At 38.9% G+C, this 21,453-nt stretch overlaps 1 protein-coding gene across 6 annotated transcripts in view; it reads right to left on the bottom strand.

The window, feature by feature from the left end:
* Positions 1 to 21,453, bottom strand: part of LOC119513594 (immunoglobulin-binding protein 1) — a 75,144-nt gene that overhangs the window by 38,176 nt on the left and 15,515 nt on the right. For 3 of the 6 annotated variants that reach the window (XM_037808954.1, XM_037808950.1, XM_037808952.1), the window contains exon 4: positions 17,475 to 17,534. The exons of the other annotated variants lie outside the window; for them this stretch is intronic. The gene's annotated coding sequence lies outside the window, so the exon portion shown is untranslated. The remainder of the gene's footprint in view (positions 1 to 17,474; positions 17,535 to 21,453) is intronic. 6 annotated transcript variants of the gene reach the window in all.

The raw sequence follows: 21,453 nt of genomic DNA, 5'->3' as shown, positions 1-21,453 counted from the left end.
CTCCCTGCTAACTGCACTACTCTCTTCCTTCAATCTGTTTACAGCAGCTACAGTGAATGCTCTAAAATGTCACTTTCTGCTTGAAATCCTTTCCATTAATGTCATGATAAAATCCAAACTTCCCAACAGGGCATATCTGGCTGTTGTTTCCAGAATTTGGGTACAAGGGAGTGCCAGGATAATAAATGACCTTAATAGGTATAAACAAGCAGGACCCAGGAGGTCATATATTGCTCTAGTTTCAACTCTCCAATGTCCTCAAACTTGCTCTGTGGGATCTCCCTTTTCCACCTCTGGATGATATCACCATCTACAGCTTTCTTTTAAGTTTTTATTGAGATATTATATACATATAGAAAAATGCACACATCATATGTATACAGCTCAATGCATTCTCACTAAATGAACACACCTGTGTAATCAAGTGTCCAAGATCCATTTCCTGTCACCTTTGCTATTAGAACAATGGAAGTTTCAGGTATTAAAGGGTCTAGTCCAATCTATAATCAAAGTTTGCATTTCTCATCCAAATTAAAGCTTATTCCTTTTTCCCCAGCTTAGGACTGACTCAGGCTCAAAAGCCTGCAAAGGGGGAAATGGAGGGGGTCATTCAAGTCTTTAGTATTTTTCTTCCTTGTTTTTTCCCTCCTTCCTTCCCCTCACTTATGCTGTTTCTGGCTCCTCCAGAGTCAGGATGGGAGGAAGGATGGGAAGGTGAATGGGCGAGGTTCTGCTTGACTGCTGCTGGAGTAAGAAGGCGGTGGTGTCCTCCCTAACAGATGTCCTAATTTGGGCTCTTTCTCTAATAGGGAACTCTGGAGGGGCTTTTGGTGACACTCTTCCACTTGGGCCATTGACTACACATAATTATTGAGTTGGGTGATGTGCTATCCTCTTACAACCCCCATTAGCTCCTGCATCATGCAGAGCCAACAGGTGGGCCTGTGGGTGGGGTCCTTTCAAACAGCTCTGCTCAAGCCTCCTTCCATGGTGTCCCTTATCCCAAGGGGAAAACTTGGCATCTTTGCCCTCCCAAACTCCGGAAATGCAGGCTGCTTCCACTCAGCTCTCTCTCTCTCTTCAACTTGCCATCACAGGCAACTCCAGACTCTCATTTTTAGCTTTCCAGGCAAGAGTCAGGCACCACTGTGTACCTCCCCAGTTTCCAGAGGGTGTAGCTCAAGGTGGCCCAAGAAGTCTTTCCCTTTACTCTCACCATACTCAGTAGCAGCACAAGGCAGGCCCATTTCTCAACTCAAACAGCATCCATCTGGGAAAGAGAAGTAGGGCTCTCCTTCTGGAAAGCAACCCAACTCTTGACAAACGATTCTCTCGACATCACCTAACTTGGCTACGTTGGGCCAATGACTCTTCAAAAAAAAAAAAAATGTTTGTAAACTTCATTCCAGAGCAGTCCTTTCCTTCTGTTCAATATAGGCTGGAATAGAAGAATTACAATTTAAAAATGTAGAAGGAGTGCTATAACTGGGAAATCATTATTTTGTAATCTCTAATGAAATAACAGATCTAGGCAATGACCATGAACTGCTGCTAAAACCAGCAGGTGAATTAGGTGATGGGGCACTCCATAATGGATGGACCAAGCTGATAACACCTTAAGCCAGTGATCAATCTTAGCATCACTAAAAGTGGTTCAACCAAACATTACATGCTTCCTGATGTGATGTGACAGCAAAAGCTCAGTACCACCAATAAAGATTACTGCCAAAACAAAAACAAAAACAAAAACAAAACAAAAACAAAACAAAAAAGGAAAGAAAATTTGAACCTGAATCTAATTAAACTTCTAGATCTGTCTACCAGTTTATAGAAAATAGAAGAAAGAGAGAAACCTTCTAAACCACAATTTAAGAATGCTATCAGCCAAATACAGACTGTGGAAAATTCTACAGAACAGGTGACCCAATTTTCCAACAAATAAAATGGCATGTAAGGTGTGACTAACAAGGTGTTGGGAGATGATGTAACACTTCTGTATCCTGATTATGGCAGTGGTTACATGAATCTACCCATGAGTTAAAATCCTTGAACTGTACAGCAAAAAAAGAGCAAATTTTACTTTAAGTTACACAAAATTTAAAAAATTTTTGAATGGCATGAAAGAAACAAAAGGGAAGGTGTAGAACTGTGAGGGATTGAAAAAGACAAGAGACACATCAACCAACTTTGGGGAAAATATGGATGTGAGCTGAGTATTAAATATTATAGTACTACTGATGTGATATAGTATGTTTTTTTCAAAATAATCCTTAACAGTTAGAGATACATACTAAAATATTTAAAGGTGGAATGTCTGGAATTTGCTTTAAAATATTCTGGAAGAAAAGTATATATAATGTAAGACAGAGAATGAGGGAACAAGGGTGGGATTTTGTCTCTTTGTTCACTGCTGTGTCCCCAAAACCTAGTAGTATTGGGGTATGTAGCACATAGTGGGTGTGTCACAAGCATTAGTTGAATGAATGAAGAAAAGATCTATTCAACATTATGTTACTTCTGTTACTGCCTGTCTCAAAAACTGCCACCATTCATAACTTTACTGAGAACTCAATCTCTTGTATCTTGTATCTAGCTCTTGCACCATTTCTAACTCCTCTGGGTGTATAGTTCTGCCACTGTTTGTTGATGAACCTATATCTAAAGTCCTGCTCAAAGAGGAGAAAACCTCATTGTGTTTGCTAGTCCCAAAGATTCAACACAAGGTCTGCATTTTCTTTTATGGCTTTTACTATGAATAGGAGTCTCACTGTAATCTGGTTTCTGGCTACCTTTATAACTGCACCCTCCTACTGTCTTCTTTCCCAAACTCTACCCTCCAACCCCAAACACTACTTACTTACTGTTCAGCACAAGCACCGCGAAATATCAGTCTTCTCTTCTCTGCCTTTGTACCTGGAGTACCCTCTGCATAGGATGATCTTTTCTCCTTATATATCTAGTGAATTCTGCTCATTCTGAAAGATCAGTGTAACTATCAATTCCCCATTGAAGACTTCCCTGACCCTTCCAACCTCTGTGCTCCTAGGCTGCAATTATATTCTCATGGTTTTATTGTTGCGAGACACATAAGAACACTCAAATAAATGGAGAAGTATACCATGTTCATGGATTAAAGGACTCAGTGTAGTTAGGATGTCAATTCTTCCTAAATTGATCTATAGATAACACAATCCAAATCCCAGCTGTCAAAATCCCAGGCAGCTATTTTGAGGAAATGGACAAGCTGAGTCTCCAATTTAAATAGAAAAGCAAAGGATCCAGAAGAGCTAAAATAATCTAGAAAAACAACAAAGTTGGAGGACTTACACTACCTGATTTTCAAGACTTACTATAAAAGATTTACTATAGAACTAGTTAACTGTAAAACTAGCTTACTCTATTGTTATAGATATAATATATAGTAATATATGTTATAAATATAATATATAGTAATATATGAAATAGTAATATATAATATTAGTGTTGTGGTATTGACATAAGGATAAACATATAGATCAATGGAATAGAGTCCAGAAATAGACCCACACATATATGGTTAACTGATTTTCAACAAAGGTGCCACGCTAGTACAGGATAGTCTTTTCAACAAAAGATTAGTTTTCTCTACAAACTGTGATGGCACAATTGGATATTGACAATGGATCTCAACCCTCTCCTCACACTAAATACAAAAATAACTCAAAATATATGAGAAACCTAAATATGAGAGCTAAATTATAAAACTTCTAGACAAATAAAATAGAGAAAATGTTTATGACTTTGGCTTAGGTGAAATTTTCTCAGATAGGACACAAAGACACAAACTACGACAGAAAAACACTGATAAATTGTATCTCATCAAAACTGATAACTTGTGTTCCTCAAAAGACACTATTAAAACAACGAAAAGGCAAGCTACACTTTGGGATAAAATATTTGTAAAACATAAATCTAACAAAAGTATCATATATAGAACATATAAAGAATTCTCACAACTCCATAATGAGAAAACAAACAACCCAATAAAAAAAATAGGTCAAAGATTTTAACAGACATTTCACCAAAGAAGATATGTGAATGACAAGTAAGTACATGAAACGATGTTCAAAATCATTAGTCACCAGGAAAATGCAAATTAAAACTAGAATGACTGAAACTTAAGACTGTCAATGCCAAATGTTCACAAGAGCAACTGGAATATTGCTGGTGCGAAAGTAAAATGGTACTTCTTTGGAAGACAGTTTGATAGTTTCTTATAAAGTTAAACATATAATTACCACATAACTCAACAATTCAATGCCTAGGTGTTTATGCAAGAGAAATGAAAGCATATGTCCACACAAAGACTTGATAATATATATTCATAGCAGCATTAAATCATGTTCAAAGCAGTATTATTCACAAAGCCCAAAATTAGAAACAATCCAAATGTTCATGAATAAGTAAATGGATAAACTAATTGTGGTATTTCTATACAATGTAATATTACTTAGCTAAAAAAGAAAAAGGAATGAACTGAAGATGGAATATATGTACTTATCCCTATTCCTCCCACTGAGCACAGCTAAAACTCCTAGACATTAAATATAAAGAAAACATAAGAACACTCTAATAAAAGATGGACAGAAGAAGACAGCTAGAGACCTTGGTACCCAAGGAATGACATGGCAGTGAGTTCCCTGGGTTATCTTTTTTCTCATTTATCCGGGACTGGATGCTGAAGATGATGGCAACCCAGAAGCACCAATGGGCTTGAACAAAAGCAGCCTCAAGAAAGTTCTCTTTGGCCAAAGGACCAGGAAAGGGGCAACCTAGCAGACAGAAACCTTTTAGACAATAATCACCTATCCCAGTCAACCATGGGAAAAACAACCACCCTGGCCTCACCCCCAGGGGCAAAGGCTGAGTGGGGATCCTTCTACCCTTAGCCTGACTGTTACCCTAGCCTCATACCCCCTGCCAGGATGACATCAGACAAGACCAAGTAGGAACCTGGAACTTTCATCCCCACCCAGTGGTAACAGGACACCTCTCTCCTTCCCCACTTGGGTCAGAAGAGGTCAAGTGGGAAGCTGGGACCTTCACTACCATCCAGCGGTAATAAGGCCGCCCCTTTCCACCACAGTGCCTGCAGAGAACATGTGGGGAGCAGTAAAAAGGTGCTCCCCTCCAGCCAGGCCAGGCTGGTGTCACAGAAGCCTAGCGGAGGGAGCCTCAGCTCCAGCCCCACCCGACAGAAATGAGGTGCTCTCCCCACAGAACATCAATGAAGGGTGGGTGGGAAACCTGACTTTCACCCCCACCTGGCAGTAATTAGCCCACGTTCCTTTCCCCCATAAGGGTAGTGTCAGAGAAGGCCTACCAAAACAGAAGATTGGAATAAGATCCAGAATCTCATAACAATACCCAAAATGTCCAGAATACAATTAAAAATAATTCATCACACCAAGAGCCAGGAAAATCTCAACTTGAAGAGAAAAGACAATGAACAGACACCAACACCAAGACGACACAGATGTTGGAATTATCTGACAGGGATTTTAAAGCAGCCATCATAAAAATATTTCAATATACAATTATGACTACACTTGAAACAAATGAAAAAATAGAAAGTCTCAGCAAAGAAACAGAGGATATGAAAAGAACCAAGTGGAATTTTAGAAAGGAAAACATAATAACCTAAAATAAAAGGCTTAGTGGATGGGTTCAACAGCAGAATGGAGGAGATGGAGGAAAGAATTAGTGGATTGGAAGATAGAACAATAGAAATTACCCAATCTGAACAACAGAGAGAAAATAGACTGAAAAATAAAATGAACAGTACCTCAGGGATGTCAGGGGCCATAACAAAAGATCTAACATTCATGTTACTGGAGTCCCTTTCGGAGAGAAGAGAGAGGGTGGGGGTGAAAAAGTATTCAAAGATAATGGCTGAAATTTTCCAAAACTTGGCCAAAGACCTACATTTACAGAGTCAAAATGTTGAGCAAACCCCGATCAGGACAAACCCAAAGAAATCTATGCCAAGACACATCATAATCAAATTCCTGAAAACTAAAGATAAAGAAAAAAGTTTTGTAAGCAGTGAGAGAAAAACAACACTGTACTTCTAGGGGAAAAACAATTAGAATAACAATGGATTTCTCATCAGCAACCATGGAGGCCAGAAGGAAGGGGAATAACGTTTTTCAAGTGCTAAAAGAAAAGAATTGTCAACCCCAAATGCTACATCTGGTGAAACTGACCTTCAGTAATTGAGGAGAAATAAAGACTCTCAGATAAAAGAAAACTAAGAGAATTTGCCATCAGTAGACCTACAATAGGCTTTCCTTTACATCTTCAGTTTTCTAAATCATGTTTGACAGTTGAATTAAAAAGTTTAACATTGTGTCCAACTCACACCATACACAAAAATTAACTGAAAATGGATCAACCACCCAAATATAAAAGCTAAAACTGAAAACTCTTAAAGGTAACATAGGGTACATTCTTTGTAACATTGGATTTGGCTCAAGCAACAAAAGAAAAATAGATAAATTGCACTTCATCTAAACTAAAACCTTTTGTGCATTAAAGGATGTTATTGAGAAAGTGAAAAAACAACCTACAGAATGGGAGAAAATAGTTGGAAATCATATATCTGATAAGGGTTTAATATCCAGAATATAAAAAGAACTCCTACAATTCAACAACAAAAAGACAAAACACCCAATTAAAAAATGGGCTAAGTACTTGAGTAGACATTTCTCCAAAGAAGATACAGAAATGGCCAATTGGCACATGAAAAGATGCTCAACATCATTAGTCAGGGGGATATGCAAATCAAAACCACGAGCTAACATTCACAACCACTAGAATGGCCACTATTAAAAAATAAATAAATAAATAACAAGTGTTGGAGAGGATATGGAGAAACAGGAACACTAGTTTATTGTTGGTGAGAATGCAAAATGGTGTAACTGCTGTGAAAGATAGTTTGGCCTCAGAAAGTTAAGTATAGAATTACCAAGGACCCAGCAATCCCACTTCTAGGTATATACCCAAAAGATTTGAGAACAAAGACTCAACCAGATATTTGCACACCAAAGTGCATAATGGTATTACTCACAATTGCCAAAAGGTAGAAACAACCGGAGTGTCCATCAACTGATGAATGGATAAATAAAATGTAGTATATACACACAATGGACTATTATTCAGCTGGGAAAAAAGATGAAGTTCTGATACATGTGATAACATGTATGAATCTTGAAGACATCACGTTGGGTGAAAAAAGCCAGACATAAAAGGACAAATATTGTATGATCTCACTGCTGTGAAATAACTAGAATACACAAACTCATAGAGTCAGAATCTAGAAAATAGATTGCCAGGGGCCGGGGTTAGGGTAGGGAATGGGGAATTAATGCTTAAATTGTACAGTTTCTATTTGGGTTGAATAGTGGTGATGGTAGCACAACATTATGAATTAACTTACAGCACTGAATTATTTATGTGAATGTGGTTAAAAGGGGAAATTTTAGGTTGTATGTTATGAGAATAAATATATTTTTAAATCTTTTTTTATTGTGACATATAACATATATACATAGAAGTGATAACTTTCCAAGTGCAATTTAACAAACAGAGAATGTTATGGGTTACAGTTCCACAGTTTCAGTTATTTCCTTATTGTGAAATGTAACATATATGCAAAAAGGTGATAACTTTCAAAGTATGATTTAACAAGTAGCTATATAGCAAATTTCAAAGAATGTTATGGCTTACATTCCACCATTTCATTTCTTTCCTTCTAGCTACTCTAATACCCCAGCAACTAAGAAAAAGAAAATTATATAGAGATTCAGTATTAATAATCCTTTGTTAAATTCCAACTTGCTATTGCTTCCCCAACTACTGATAACTGCAATAAAGTAGATGAATCACTAAGACATTATGCTAACAAACTAAAACCAGATACAGAAGAGAACACTGTATATGATACATGATTCCATTATACATAACTCTAGAAAAGACAAATCTACTCTATAGTGACAAAAGCAGATCAGTGGTTGACTGGGGTCAGGATAGACGACTGGACAAAGGAACATTCTGGGATAATGAAAATGTTTAGTATATTTATGTGTGGTATGTACAAACTCATGGGAGTGTACATTTAAAATGAATTCATTTTATTGTATATAAACTATACCTCCCTCAATAAAGTTTATTTAAACTCACTTCACAATAAAACAAAAAAGATAATATAGTCTATAATTTTATGAGTAAAGAACAAAATATTTTTAAGATGCAGTAAAATATACAATTAAACATTTTGGTTATAAAATATGACCTACTTGGCCATTTTCATATAAAAATCCAATTGTAAGACACGGTCACAAAACATTCACAAAAACCTTGTTAGCATCAACATTTTTTCTGTATATACCCTGCAAACTAATATTCATGAATCGTGTATCTTCATCCTATCCTCAAAGGTTGATAGCTGGAACCCTGGAAGACTATTTGTGTTGATCAATCATTTGGTAGAAGTATATCCCAATAGAAACCAGAAAGCAACCAGAGTTGTGCAGATATTATGAGGCTTCTTTAATATAATCGTTTCTTGCTATAGTCCACTCTGAGAGATTGAAATAGTCCACTGAGCCAGTAGACAAAAGTACAGGGTCATCACCAAATGACCCCAGAGGAACGCCCAACTTAAACATTTTAAAACAAATTTCAAAATGTTGGTGACAAACTCTGTACCGTCTTCACGATTTGCCTGTACGTCTAAAACTAACTATTCTAAAATTTAAAGTTTATTTTAAAAAACAAAGCAATTATTTTGTGAAATAAATCACTGAATTCAGCTTTTATTTTTAATGCTGGTGACACCCTGACCTGGGTAGGAGTTGTGGTATTTCTGGAGCTCACATCAGGGAAAACGCAAAGATGTCACTGCCTTCATATGACACTTTCTGATGTGAGGTAGAGACCCCAACTGCTCACAGATTAACACTTGTTGAAGGAAGATTTAGAAAATAGCACCCAAAATACATCACCCCAAAAAGTATTTATTTAAACTACGGCTGCTGCTCAAAAAACACATTTCCAGATGCCAGGTACTGCACAAAAGATAAATATTACTATAAAAGGAACACAAACTAGCTGGCCAGTGAAAAAATGCTCTTTATCTAGTGATAGAAAGATTTGGAATATTCTCTGTGAACAAAAACAAATTAAATAGGAGAGACTAAATCAAGGTAACCTATTTAAAGTACCTCCTCTAGGAGAACTGGTGGACGAGCTGTCTTGCCACCCCTCGTGAGCCAGTGGGCAGGCACCAGGACAAGACTCAACCAAAAAAAAGAAAAATCAATTTTCCAGAAAAAACAACAATAACAGAGAATTACTACGTCAAACTACATAAGGAATAAAAAAGAAATATTAAATAGTAAGTCAAAGTGAAAATATAAGGCAATGACTGGGCAAACAGTCTTCCCATATCCAGAAATATGAAAAATGCCAAGAGATGCCAAGTCCCCATCCCTGAAAGGAGAAGGTCCTAGTAATTCAGAGAAGAACTAATTCAGAGACGAGTACCACCTGGAAAACGACCCAGGTCTGAGGATAGTAAGACATTCACTCCACACCAAAACTCACTTGCATAGATCCTGCATTACCTGGGGAAAACACCCATCACAGGGTGGAGCGTTGTTTTAAGTCACTATCTCTTGGACCCTGTCCACAGGTGTCCAGGTAGTCTTGCTAGAGATTGTACCTCTCTGCCTTATCTTTCCATTAGGCAGGACTCTTTTGTTCACAAGTGACAGAAAGCCAATTCCATATGTCTTTAAAAAAAAAATGACATTTATTTGTTCCTTTAACTTCTTTTAAGGTCAGAAGTGACTGACCTCAGGCGTGGCTGGATCAAGGGGTTCAAGCAATATCATCAGAACTCAGGCAGTCTCTATCTATATCTATCTATCTACCTCTCTCTCTCTCTCTCTCTCTCTCTCTCTCTCTCTCTCTCTCTCTCTCTCTCTTCCCATGATGAAACTTTGTTTTCCCCTATGTTGGCTTCATTGTTTGATACGCTTTCTGCAAGTAGGAGTCACTGGAATCAACAGCTTGGCAGCCACAGTAAAAACCAAAACTCTGTTCTCTCTCTGTCTCCATCAAAGTCCCAGAAGTGAGCTCTTTGGCTCTGATTAGCCCATCCTGGGCCTTGTGTCCAGCTCTGAACCAATCACCCAGGAAGATGTGATACCCTCACTGACCAGCACTCAATGGATGGCTTAGCAGTAGACAAGGAGAAAAATCATCAGACAGCCTGAGATCCATGAGCAACACCATATCTGAGTAAAACCAACAACAGGCAAGAACAGGAATTGCTGGCTGACAGAACAAGTTTTCAGATTTTGTTCTCCTCAAAATAATAAGTACTAACCCATTAAACTGAATACACTTCCCTGAGGAGCCAGGAATTGTGAATTGAAATACATATTTAAAGCACTTAGACGAGTGCCTGGCCCAAAGTAAGTACCATAGAACTGTCAGCTGTCAGCTGTCATCCTGGAGAAGGAAAAAGGCCATATCTTGATAGGGTGAAGGTGCAGGAGAGTTTAATCTAAATATTAAAAGGAATGTGACCTAATTATGTAACAATCTGGTGAAGCAAGATATATTAAACTACCTTTTGCTTATTCAATTCATAGTTTAAGAATTATAAGATTGTTTTATAACACCTTTTCAGTCACTGATGCATAGGGCTTTGGTACAGAATAAATAGCCAATATTGGTTCCAAGACAGTGGGCTGACACATACTGGAGTCTACTCTCCTACACCAAACCCTCGCCACAGAAACAACAGGAAATATATTATAAATAAATCAATAACTGTGTTCCAAGACTAGAAAGTGAATGTTTGTTTGTACTGCATCATATGTGAAAACTGCAATGGCTGAGGATTTAGCCAGGAGGGGAATCCTGCTGTTGTTTGACCTTATAAACAGTTTTTGACAGCTGAAAAAAAAAAAAAAAAGAAAGTGAATGTTTGGTGAAGAGAAAGAGAAAACATGCTAAAAAATAGAAATCACACTGGATTAGATGGAAATGGGAAACTGTATGCTAGAACATCAACAGTGATATAAAAACTCTTCCCTTAGGAGGAAGCAATATTATGCCCTGAGATATGGTAGCCATATGAAAGCCATCCACAGAGAATACGGAGCACTCACACCCTCATCACCAGTGTCCCATGTACCTCATCCACAGCCCATCCCACCCATACCCAACTTTCAGTGAAAATACAGCGGTGCCAGCTCCTCTCCCCAGCAGGCAGCAGACAATGTAGCAAATAATATCACCTCTGAAAAGGAGTGCACAAAAGAGGAATCACTGGACAGCTGAGAGTTTCCAACATGAATATGAGAGACAACAAACTCAAAAAATCAGAGGAACTTACGCCCAATGAAACAGAACTAAGTTATCAGAATAGGGCTTTAAAATAAGTATAATTAATTCCTATAAAGATATAAGGGCAGGTAGTATCACCATGAAATAAGAAGTGGAAGTTACTAAGTAATGTAATTAGAGACCCTGGCAATGAAAAATTATGATTCTTGAAATTAAAACTCAGTGGCAGGATGGACACAGCTGAAGAGTGAATTCAGAGGCTAGATCAGGAATTCTCTGAAAATGCAATATACAGAAATAATGCTTTGTAAAGTGAGGAAGACAAGCTGAGAAACTTAAAGAATAGATCCAGAAGTTCCAACACCCATCTAAAAGTTCAGGAAAGAGAGAGTAGAAAAAATTGAGGTAAGGAAATATTTAAAGAAATAATGTTCTTGCAATTTAATCATGAAAGATTGAACTTCTGCTCCCTTCTTTGCTCTCTCTCCTCTCCTCCACTAAAATACCAGTTAAGGAATTTAAAAGAAAGGCATAAGCCCACTAGGTCAGACAGAATAGGAGATGACACAAGAGTAGGTCAGATATGTCATCCATATTTTGGAAGGTGAGATTTATTTTCTCATGGTTTTGGAAGTTAGAAGTCCAAAATCAAGGTCTTAAAAGACCATGCTTTCTCCCCGAGTCTGCAGTGTTCTGGTGTTGGCTTGCATCTTTGCCTCATACAGCAATTTGTCTCCTGGGTCTCCTCCTGGGGCTTTCTCTGACTTCTGGCTTCTAATGACTTCTGCATCTGAATTTCCTCGGCCTTATATGGTCTCCAGTCATGTGGACTAAGGCCCACCCTGATTTAATTTGGCCTAACCTAAATAAGATCTTTGAAGATCCTATTCACAAATGAGTCCACATTTTACTAATAGCATCTTCAAAGGTCCTAATTACAAATGGGTTCACCCACAGATTAAGACTTGAACATATTTTTTGTGAGGGAATGATTCAATCCGCAACACTAAGTGAAAGCCAACAAACCATGTGTGCCAGTTTGGATATATTATGTCCCCCAGAAAAAGCCATGTTCTTTGATGTAATCTCCTAGTGTTGAGTAGGTTGGAATCTTTGGATTAGGCTGTTTCCATGGAGATGGGGCCCACCCAACTGTGGGCGATATCTGTGAATGGATTATTTCCACGGAGGTGTGGCCCCACCCATTCAGAGTGGATCTTGACTGGTGAGTCAAGAAGTCACTCTGGTGGACATTCTTATGCACTATATGGACAACCCTTTTTAGGATTTAATGTACTGGAATAGCTAGAAGTAAATACCTGAAACTATCAAACTCCAACCCAGGAGCCTTGACTCTTGAAGATGATTGTGTAACAATGTAGCTTACAATGGGTGACGATGTGACTGTGAAAACCTTGTGGATCGCACTCCCTTTATCCAGTGAATGGATGGATGAGTAGAAAAATGGGGACAAAAACTAAATGAAAAATAGGGTATGATGGGGGGGGAGGATTCCAATAATGCTGATGCTCAGGCTTATATATACCCCCCGCCCCCACATCCCCACCTCCTGCAATAGAAAATTAAGCAGTTTCTCTCTGGAGAAACCAACCATCTCAATAAAAAAGACCAGTAGATACAGACCACTGAGTTGTCCTGTACCAAATGGCCAGATCTCTGCCCAATGAAGTCCATTACTTTGAGAAGTCCCACCAATGGGCACAATCACCTTTTTAGTGTCTCATTTCTAAATATGAAGGGAAAGTCAAGGATCAACAGACATTTAAAAAGAGAAAGAAACTGAGAGAAAACAGGAACAGCATAGGAACAGATGATTTTTAAAACTATGATTACCATGTCCAGAAATAGCAAAGAAGATTTAGCATCCTTGAAACAAGAACAGGGTGCTATCTAAAAGTAACAACGAATAAGACAGAGAAGATTCAATGGCAGAATTTTTTTAATTCAATAAAAGAGATGGAGATGAAGTTGAGGAAATCTCCAAGAAAGCAGTGAAAAGACAGAGAAATGGCAATAAGAAGAGATAATGTAGGAACTACTAATTAGATGTAGGTCACTACATTTTGGGGTTTCTTTGTTATTAGAGATTAGATTATACTTCCATTAATAAAAACACCTTCAAAATTTTGAGAAATGTATTTCCCACCCAGGATTCTATTCTTAGGCAAACTAACAATCAAGTGTGAGTTGAATAATGACATTTTCGAATAATCAATATTTCAAAAAATGTACCTCCAAAGCACTCCTTAGAAATGTACTGGAATAAATGTTCATACCAGGATCCATGTATGCAGCTTGCACAATAAACAAATATGTATTTCCTTTAACCCATTATTTTAAATATTCATTGATAAATCACCATACCTCACATGGGCCCAAAAATTTTCTAATACATTTTTAATCCAATTATTTATATAGACAGAGGACCCACAAAAAAAATATCTGCTTGAGCCCCACACACCCTACAGGCAGTCTTAAGTCAAAGAAACACAGAGTTTGGCAACAATAGCCCAGAAAAAGCTGTGGGATTTAAGAATCAAGAGGTCAATTGTGAATGCAACTAACAACCCTACTTGAAAGTGGTTAAAATGAGAAAGTTTATATTGTCTACATGTTTTAATAAAAAATTAAAAAAAAACACATAGAACTGTACAAAGCAAAGAGAGAACCCTATTGTAAACTATGCACTTTAGTAACTAATATAATTATAATAATATTGGTTCATCAGTTGTAACAAGTGTACCACACTAATGCAAAATGTTAATAACAAGGAAAACTGATGTGTGTGGGAGGGTATATGGGAACTCTGCGTTTTCTGCATGATTCTTCTGTAAAACCTACAACTGCTCTAATAAATAAACATGCAAAACTGGGTTTATCCTATGACCCAGCAATTCCACTCCTGGATACACACCCCACAGAAATAAATGTTTATGTCCAACCAAAAAAACAAAACAAGACTCGGGGCCATCAATAAGCTTTGGAAGTTGGGAGTGGATTTGTTTGTTGTACTGATGAGGGCAAAAGCCAACATCAAAGGGTCAAAGGAGAACAGGTGATGAAAATATGAATCAAGCCCATGACACTTGCAGGGCTCTTTCACTTACTGGTTGTGTGACTCTGAGGTCATCCCTTCCCTTCTGTTATAAAGTTTGGATAATAATATCTATTTCCTAGAGTTTTGTAGGATTAAATTAGGTATGTTAATTTTCCTAATTCCATCAAACACACACACGCTTGACTGTCGCTAATTGTTCTCTACAGACATGACTGGAGAAGACAGAGATGCCTGAGAATTTGATCTTGGAAATTCAATTATTTATACTGCTAAAGTAGTAAGTGGCCCATTGTTTATAAAACACCTCAAAGAGCCATTTTGGTTTTGGAAAGCCAGGAGACAGAGCAGAGTTTGGAAGGGAGGTGGGATAACAAGAGATAAATTGTTTTGCATGATAAAATAAAGAGAATGCTGGATGTCCTCACACAGCTGATTGCTGAGAAGAGGGTGGAGATGGGAGGTGAAATGAGAGGGCCTGGTAATAAACAGAGATAAATAAAGTAAGATATTCTTGCAACAAGGCACCTGTGCGTTGGCAATGGGGATACTGTGGATCAAGTCAGCCAGAGAGAAATTTCTCGTGGTAGGAATGGTTGCAAAAATGTTATAAGATACAGCAAACGTTATGGAGTCTGAAAAAAGAGATCAGACTTCAATTAGAGACATGAGCAAAATGGACTCACTTAGGCCTAACGCAAATCAGACTAAAGAGTAAAGGATGATATTGACGGTGTTTTTAAAACTTCAACTTCTGCGTGAGACCAAAAGAAAAGACATTTATGAGGTGCAAAATCTGTACTGTTTGTAACACACTATATGATTTAATTAGTATGGTCAGTTTATTCAAACATAATTAAATGGAATGCTGAATAGGGAGTGAGATCTGGTTGGTTTGTAGAGATTAATGTGAGGCCCCAATACATTCCAGAGTAATCTGGGCAGAGAATAAAAATGTACTTGTAAAGCCCCCTTGAGGAACTGGGGGAAAATGTGGAAATATTAAATTTCCCCACCTAGGGAATTAATGATATTCTCACAAGCATTAGGGACTACCAATTTGTAAGGCCAAGCCCTCCATCTTGGGGCTTGCCCTTAAGAAGTTTGTTGTTGAAAAGGAAAGGCTGAGCCTACTTAAAATTGTGCCTAAGAGTCACCCCCAGAGAACCTCTTTTGTTGCTCAGATGTGTCCTCTCTCTCTCAGCCAACTCAGCAAGCAAACTCATTGCCCTCCCCCCTAGGTGGGACATGACTCCCAGGGGGTAAATCTCCCTGGCAATGTGGGACATAGCTCCCAGGGATAAGCTTGGCTCTGGCATTGTGGGATTAAGAAAGCCTTCTTGGACCAAAAGGGGGAAGAGTAATGAAACAAAATAAAGTTTCAGTGGCTGAGAGATCTCAAATAGAGTCGAGAGGTCATTCTGGAGGTTATTCTTATGCATTATACAGATATCCCTTTTTAGTTATAGTGTATTGGAATAGCTAGATGGAAATACCTGAAACTGTTGAACTGCAATCCAGTAGCCTTTATTCTTAAAGATGATTGGATAACTCCATAGCTTACACTATATAGTGTGACTGTGTGATTGTGAAAACTTTGTGGCTCCCACTCCCTTTACACAGTGTATGGACAGATGAACAGAAAAATGAGGACAAAAAGTAAATGAATAATAGAGAGGGATGGGGATTGTGGGATGTTTTGGGTGTTCTTTTTTACTTTAACTTTAATTCTTATTCTTTTTTGTCTGTGGTAATAAAAATTTTCAAAAATTGATTCTAGTGATGAACGCACAACTATATAATGGTGCTGTGAACAACTGATTGTACACTGTGGATGACTGTATGGTATGTGAATATATCTCAATAAAATTGAATTTTAAAAAATGCCCAGAGCATTTCACAATAAGACAAGTCATTGTAATTAGGTAATTTTTTTGCATATTTTATACCTTCTGTTCTATTTTGTTTAAATGTAAACCTTTTTAAAAAATGGGCATGATTGAATTTTTACTTCTTAGATGATCTGTTTGAATGTGGGATTTTTTTTTTTAACACTCTCACATGTAATTTAGTGTAAATTAATACTTTTTTAACACTACTAGGCTTTATTTTGTTATGGAATGTGATTTAAAATTAAATTTTTGAAGTGCTTTAAACTGTCTTCATTATGTGCCAACACTGACAAGAAAAACATTTTTTTTAATGCATGGAATTCACTTTGGTATTCAATAAATTCTATTTTAAAATTTAAAAAAATGTTTTAAGAATTTAGATGGTTAACAGTAAGTCTGGCAACTTACTATTTTTATTTATTACTTACAACTTTAAATTTGATATTTTGTTCATCATGAATTTTTATATTTGATTTTTTTTAAATATTGCATTAGAATAATACTTGATTATTGATTTTTGTTTTTGGTGTCCCCTTAAATTTTGTGCCCAAGATGAGGGCCTCATTCTTCTCACCCGAGTCCTAGCCCTGGCTACCACCCTGTCAAACCTTCATTAAAAGTCTAATACATGGAACAGCTTTGCATTAGTGTCAGCGTTTAAATATGGTTCAGCACAGGGTGGAACAAAGAGGGCAGAAGCAGCAGGCAAAATACGAAAATTAACCTAGAAATCAAAGTGAGTAAGAAATTTGGGCAGTGGAGGATTACAACGTAGACAGAGCAAAGAGAAAGATAAAAAGAGCTTGGGATGGTTAAGGGGTGTTGACAGGTCCACCTATAGACCTTTTATGGTTCATTTGTCCTTTAACCTTTGCTTCTCCAAAATGGAGTGAGAAGCCCAAGATACCCTGGGCCTGGCCTTCCAGTTCAGCTCTGAAAAGAGAGGCCAGGGATTGGATTAGGTCCCTGAGATATGGAGACAGGCAGTGGGGCTGGAGGAAGTATTGAGAAGAGCCAGCTCCAGAACAAGCAAATCAGGGTAGTTTCAAAATGCCAATCTGGTTGGAAGGGGATTGGGAGCCTTGTTTTGCTCCATGTTTACTTACGATGCAAAGTGAAACTCTAAGAATGGGCTCAGGTGTTCATATCTGTTCCATCACCGATGCCTGGGGAGATAAGGGCAGGGAAGGGACTCCTATCATTCTCTGCCAGGCAGAGTCTCGGAGTCCTGCTTCCCTCCCTTGATGCTCTGGATGAATCCATCCTTTTATTTTCCTTCTAACAGCAGCTAAACAGTGAGTACTGCTAGGGAATCATACACCTGAGCAAACAAGTAAATTCCCGGCCACCCAACTAACTCAGCCTGGCGCAGCCCTCCTATTACAGCTCTCTCATCAGTTCTCACTCTCCAGTTTTCCTGAATCTAGGTCAAAGTTTCTCCTCTCATATCTCTGATATGTCCCACCACCCTCTTTGGGGGCCTCTTGCCAACCACTTCCCAAAGGAAATACACATCATCAGAAGAAATGTTCCTTCACACCCGATTTTCAAGTTTCCCTGCTGCCACCCTCATTCTTTCCCCTTTACCTCCTTTTGCAAAGGAAGAATGGTCTCCCCTGCCATTGAAGGCCATGTTTCTCAACCTGTTTTCCATGATGGCCTCTTTACGGAGCCTTTTAAGACACTCTTTTCCTAATCACTCCCCACCCCCATCCCAGGAAATTTTAATCCTGCAGTTATACTGCATATCTCTTTCTGTGCTGCCCCACGACCTTTGGGAATGCACTATCCAAGGCTGGATCCTCCATGGGGTCTCTGGACTTCGCCTCCTCCTTCGGGGTCTTCCCAAATTCTCCTGTATCTTCGATCTGTCCCCTGCACTGCCTCACTAGTCACCTATCCCCAGGCCTCTCTCTGTTGTCTTCAGAGCCATAAATCTCAAAAGGCACGCTCTGCTCCCATCTGCAGGCTGCCTCCATCTCTCTACTGAACCTGTTCTCCAGAAATCACCAATGAACTCTGTGTTTCCCAACACATATTCTTTGATCCAGCAATCCCAGGTGAAAGGACAATCCCATGCCAAAGGATATTTTCCACTTCTAGCAGAATTTGTCTCAAACATCAAAACTGAATGTTGTTTCAATACAACCGTTTCTAACCAGTGGCAGTTTTAAAACAGTCATGAACTTTGACACACCAGACCCTTAGTGCACCCCAATTAAGACCTCTAAGGAAAAAGGGACTTGTTTCAACCAACTGCTGCAAACCTGCGGACTCATTCCAGCCTCTCCAGGGTCCAAGTTTTCAATCTCAGTTAGCATAAACATTATGAACACTCCCTTTCCAGCAGCTAAAAATCCCTGGTTTATCCCCCTGCATGAACTACTCACTGTTTTCTCTGCTGTATTCCTCTGCCTGACAAGTAAAGAAACTCAGCTTGGGTGTCTGGTTTTGTTTGCTTAGCTAGTTTTATTTTGTTTTAGATTTATTTTTAGCTCTGACAGTCTCTTATTCTTAGCACCCTTTTCAAGGACTCTAAGCAATAGAGAGAAAAAAGAAACAAAAACTAAACACCAGTACATATGACTATAGGTATGAAGATGCCCTCTGTTGTATTCATCATTTGTCAAAAAACTGGAAACTGAATGCTTATCGACAGAGGAATGGTTGAATATGCTGTGAACCAGTCGTACAACAGAATACCGTTCAGCTGTTTAAAAGAATGAGCTGGAACATGACCACAGACATAGGGGACTGGTGGTTTGATGGGTTGAGCCCTCTACCATAAGTTTTACCCTTGGGAAGACGGTTGCTGCAAAGGAGAGGCTAGGCCTCCCTGTATTTGTGCCTAAGAATCTCCTCCTGAATGCCTCTTTGTTGCTCAGATGTGGCCCTCTCTCTCTGGCTAAGCCAACTTGAAAGGTGAAATCACTGCCCTCCCCCCTACGTGGGATCAGACACCCAGGGAAGTGAATCTCCCTGGCAACGTGGAATATGACTCCCAGGGAGGAATGTAGACCTGGCACCGTGGGACGGAGAACATCTTCTTGACCAAAAGGGGGATGTGAAAGGAAATGAAATAAGCTTCAGTGGCAGAGAGATTCCAAAAGGAGCCGAGAGGTCACTCTGGTGGGCACTCTTATGCACACTTTAGACAACCCTTTTTAGGTTCTAAAGAATTGGGGTAGCTGGTGGTGGATACCTGAAACTATCAAACTACAACCCAGAACCCATGAATCTCGAAGACAGTTGTATAAAAATGTAGCTTATGAGGGGTGACAATGGGATTGGGAAAGCCATAAGGACCAAACACCACTTTGTCTAGTTTATGGATGGATGTGTAGAAAAGTAGGGGAAGGAAACAAACAGACAAAGGTACCCAGTGTTCTTTTTTACTTCAATTGCTCTTTTTCACTCTAATTATTATTCTTGTTATTTTTGTGTGTGTGCTAATGAAGGTGTCAGGGATTGATTTAGGTGATGAATGTACAACTATGTAATGGTACTGTAAACAATCGAAAGTACAATTTGTTTTGTATGACTGCGTGGTATGTGAATATATCTCAATAAAATGATGATAAAAAAAAAAAAAAAAAAAAAAAAAAAAAAAAAAAAAAGAATGAGCTGGGTCTCTGACTATTGAGCTTCAGATATTTCCATGAGATGTAGCTCTTAAGGGAGAAAAGCAAAGCTGCATAAAATTTGCATTGGCCCAGATTTTTTAAACAACCCAAACCAACCACCTTTATAAGTGTCCTTCTGTTTGAAGATGACTCTACGAATCCACAGGAAGTTGACCAGACTCTTTGGGCTTGACATGGGGACACCTGCCAGGGTTGAGGTGGCAGGGAGGGGTGAAGAGGGAGACAGAGAGCCAAGGGGAAAGAATCTGCCAGCTTTTTCCCTCTCTGAATGGATAGAGAAAGCTACCTAAGAAGCAAATCTTCTTTGACTCTTCTCTGAACCCTGAGTGTCCCCTCTCTAGCACGTTTTTGCGGCCCACAAAGGCTCCCCCATTTCCCACTCCCTACCCCAATATTCTCTTGGTATGAAGACTGGGTGGATGAAGATGAGGGGGTAAATTTGCCTAAAGAGTCCCAGATACTACCTGGAAAAAAAAAATGAGGCCGTGATTCTTTTTGATATTGTTCAATACTAAGTCCTCTCTGAAAGGTTGTGAAGTTCCCCATAGAGGTCCAACAGCAGGAAAGAGTTCCGAGGGTCCCAAAAGGGAAACTCTGGGAGGGGAGTGGGTGTCTGGTCTCATGACCAGGTTCAACGCCGAGGCCTAAAGGTTCAGGAGGCTGAGGTTGGACTCTGCCCTGGCCCTGGCCCTGGCCCCAGCCCCCTGGGCCGTCCATCCTGGCACTGCGGTCATACTCTGGGGACCCTGGCTGAGCCTGTATGAACTAGAAGAGTTTGAAAGCCCAAGTGTACGTCACTGTTGCGTCCAATGTGTGGATCCCTGCAGCACTAGGAAATGACCCATTAGAATGGGCAGGACAAAGTTTCCCCAGCTAGATCTTAGGACAACGATGGAAGCAAGTAACGGTACTTGGAGAGGGAAGTGCTGGACTTCCTGCAAAAATGCCAAGCGGGGACACAAATTACTAACTGGAAAAATAGAGGATACTATTTCTATGCTGAAATCAGATAATATGATTACATAGTTTAAAATTACATCATTTATAATGCCATGTTTGTATGTCCAATGTGTAGATGCCCTCAAAAGACAGATAAAGGTGGATTTAGCCCAGTGCTAAATATAGGCTCCAAACACTAATGTAGCAGGGATAATAGAGTTGTCCTTAAAACTCACTGCTGTTTGAGGCAAACTGTCATGGGAGAAAGGAAAGGTGTGACATTGTTCTTGTATTTAAAAAAAACAAAACAAACAAACAAAAAAAACACTAACACACCTTTTTGGAAGAAGGGGAGAGAAACTTTGATCTGCACACACGGAAAATGGGGGCTTCACTACCACCAAGAGCCCAGGCAAAATCAGACCCCTGGTCCTTCCCGTGGCACAGAGAACAAAAAGAAGTGTGTGTTCTTAAAAAGGAAAAAGAGAAAGTGGGAGGAAGG

This window comes from Choloepus didactylus, chromosome 18, assembly GCF_015220235.1.
Source record: "Choloepus didactylus isolate mChoDid1 chromosome 18, mChoDid1.pri, whole genome shotgun sequence".
Taxonomy (NCBI): domain Eukaryota; kingdom Metazoa; phylum Chordata; class Mammalia; order Pilosa; family Megalonychidae; genus Choloepus; species Choloepus didactylus.
The sequence above is the reverse complement of the archived record's forward strand: the minus strand, read 5'-3'. Positions and strand labels throughout refer to the sequence as shown.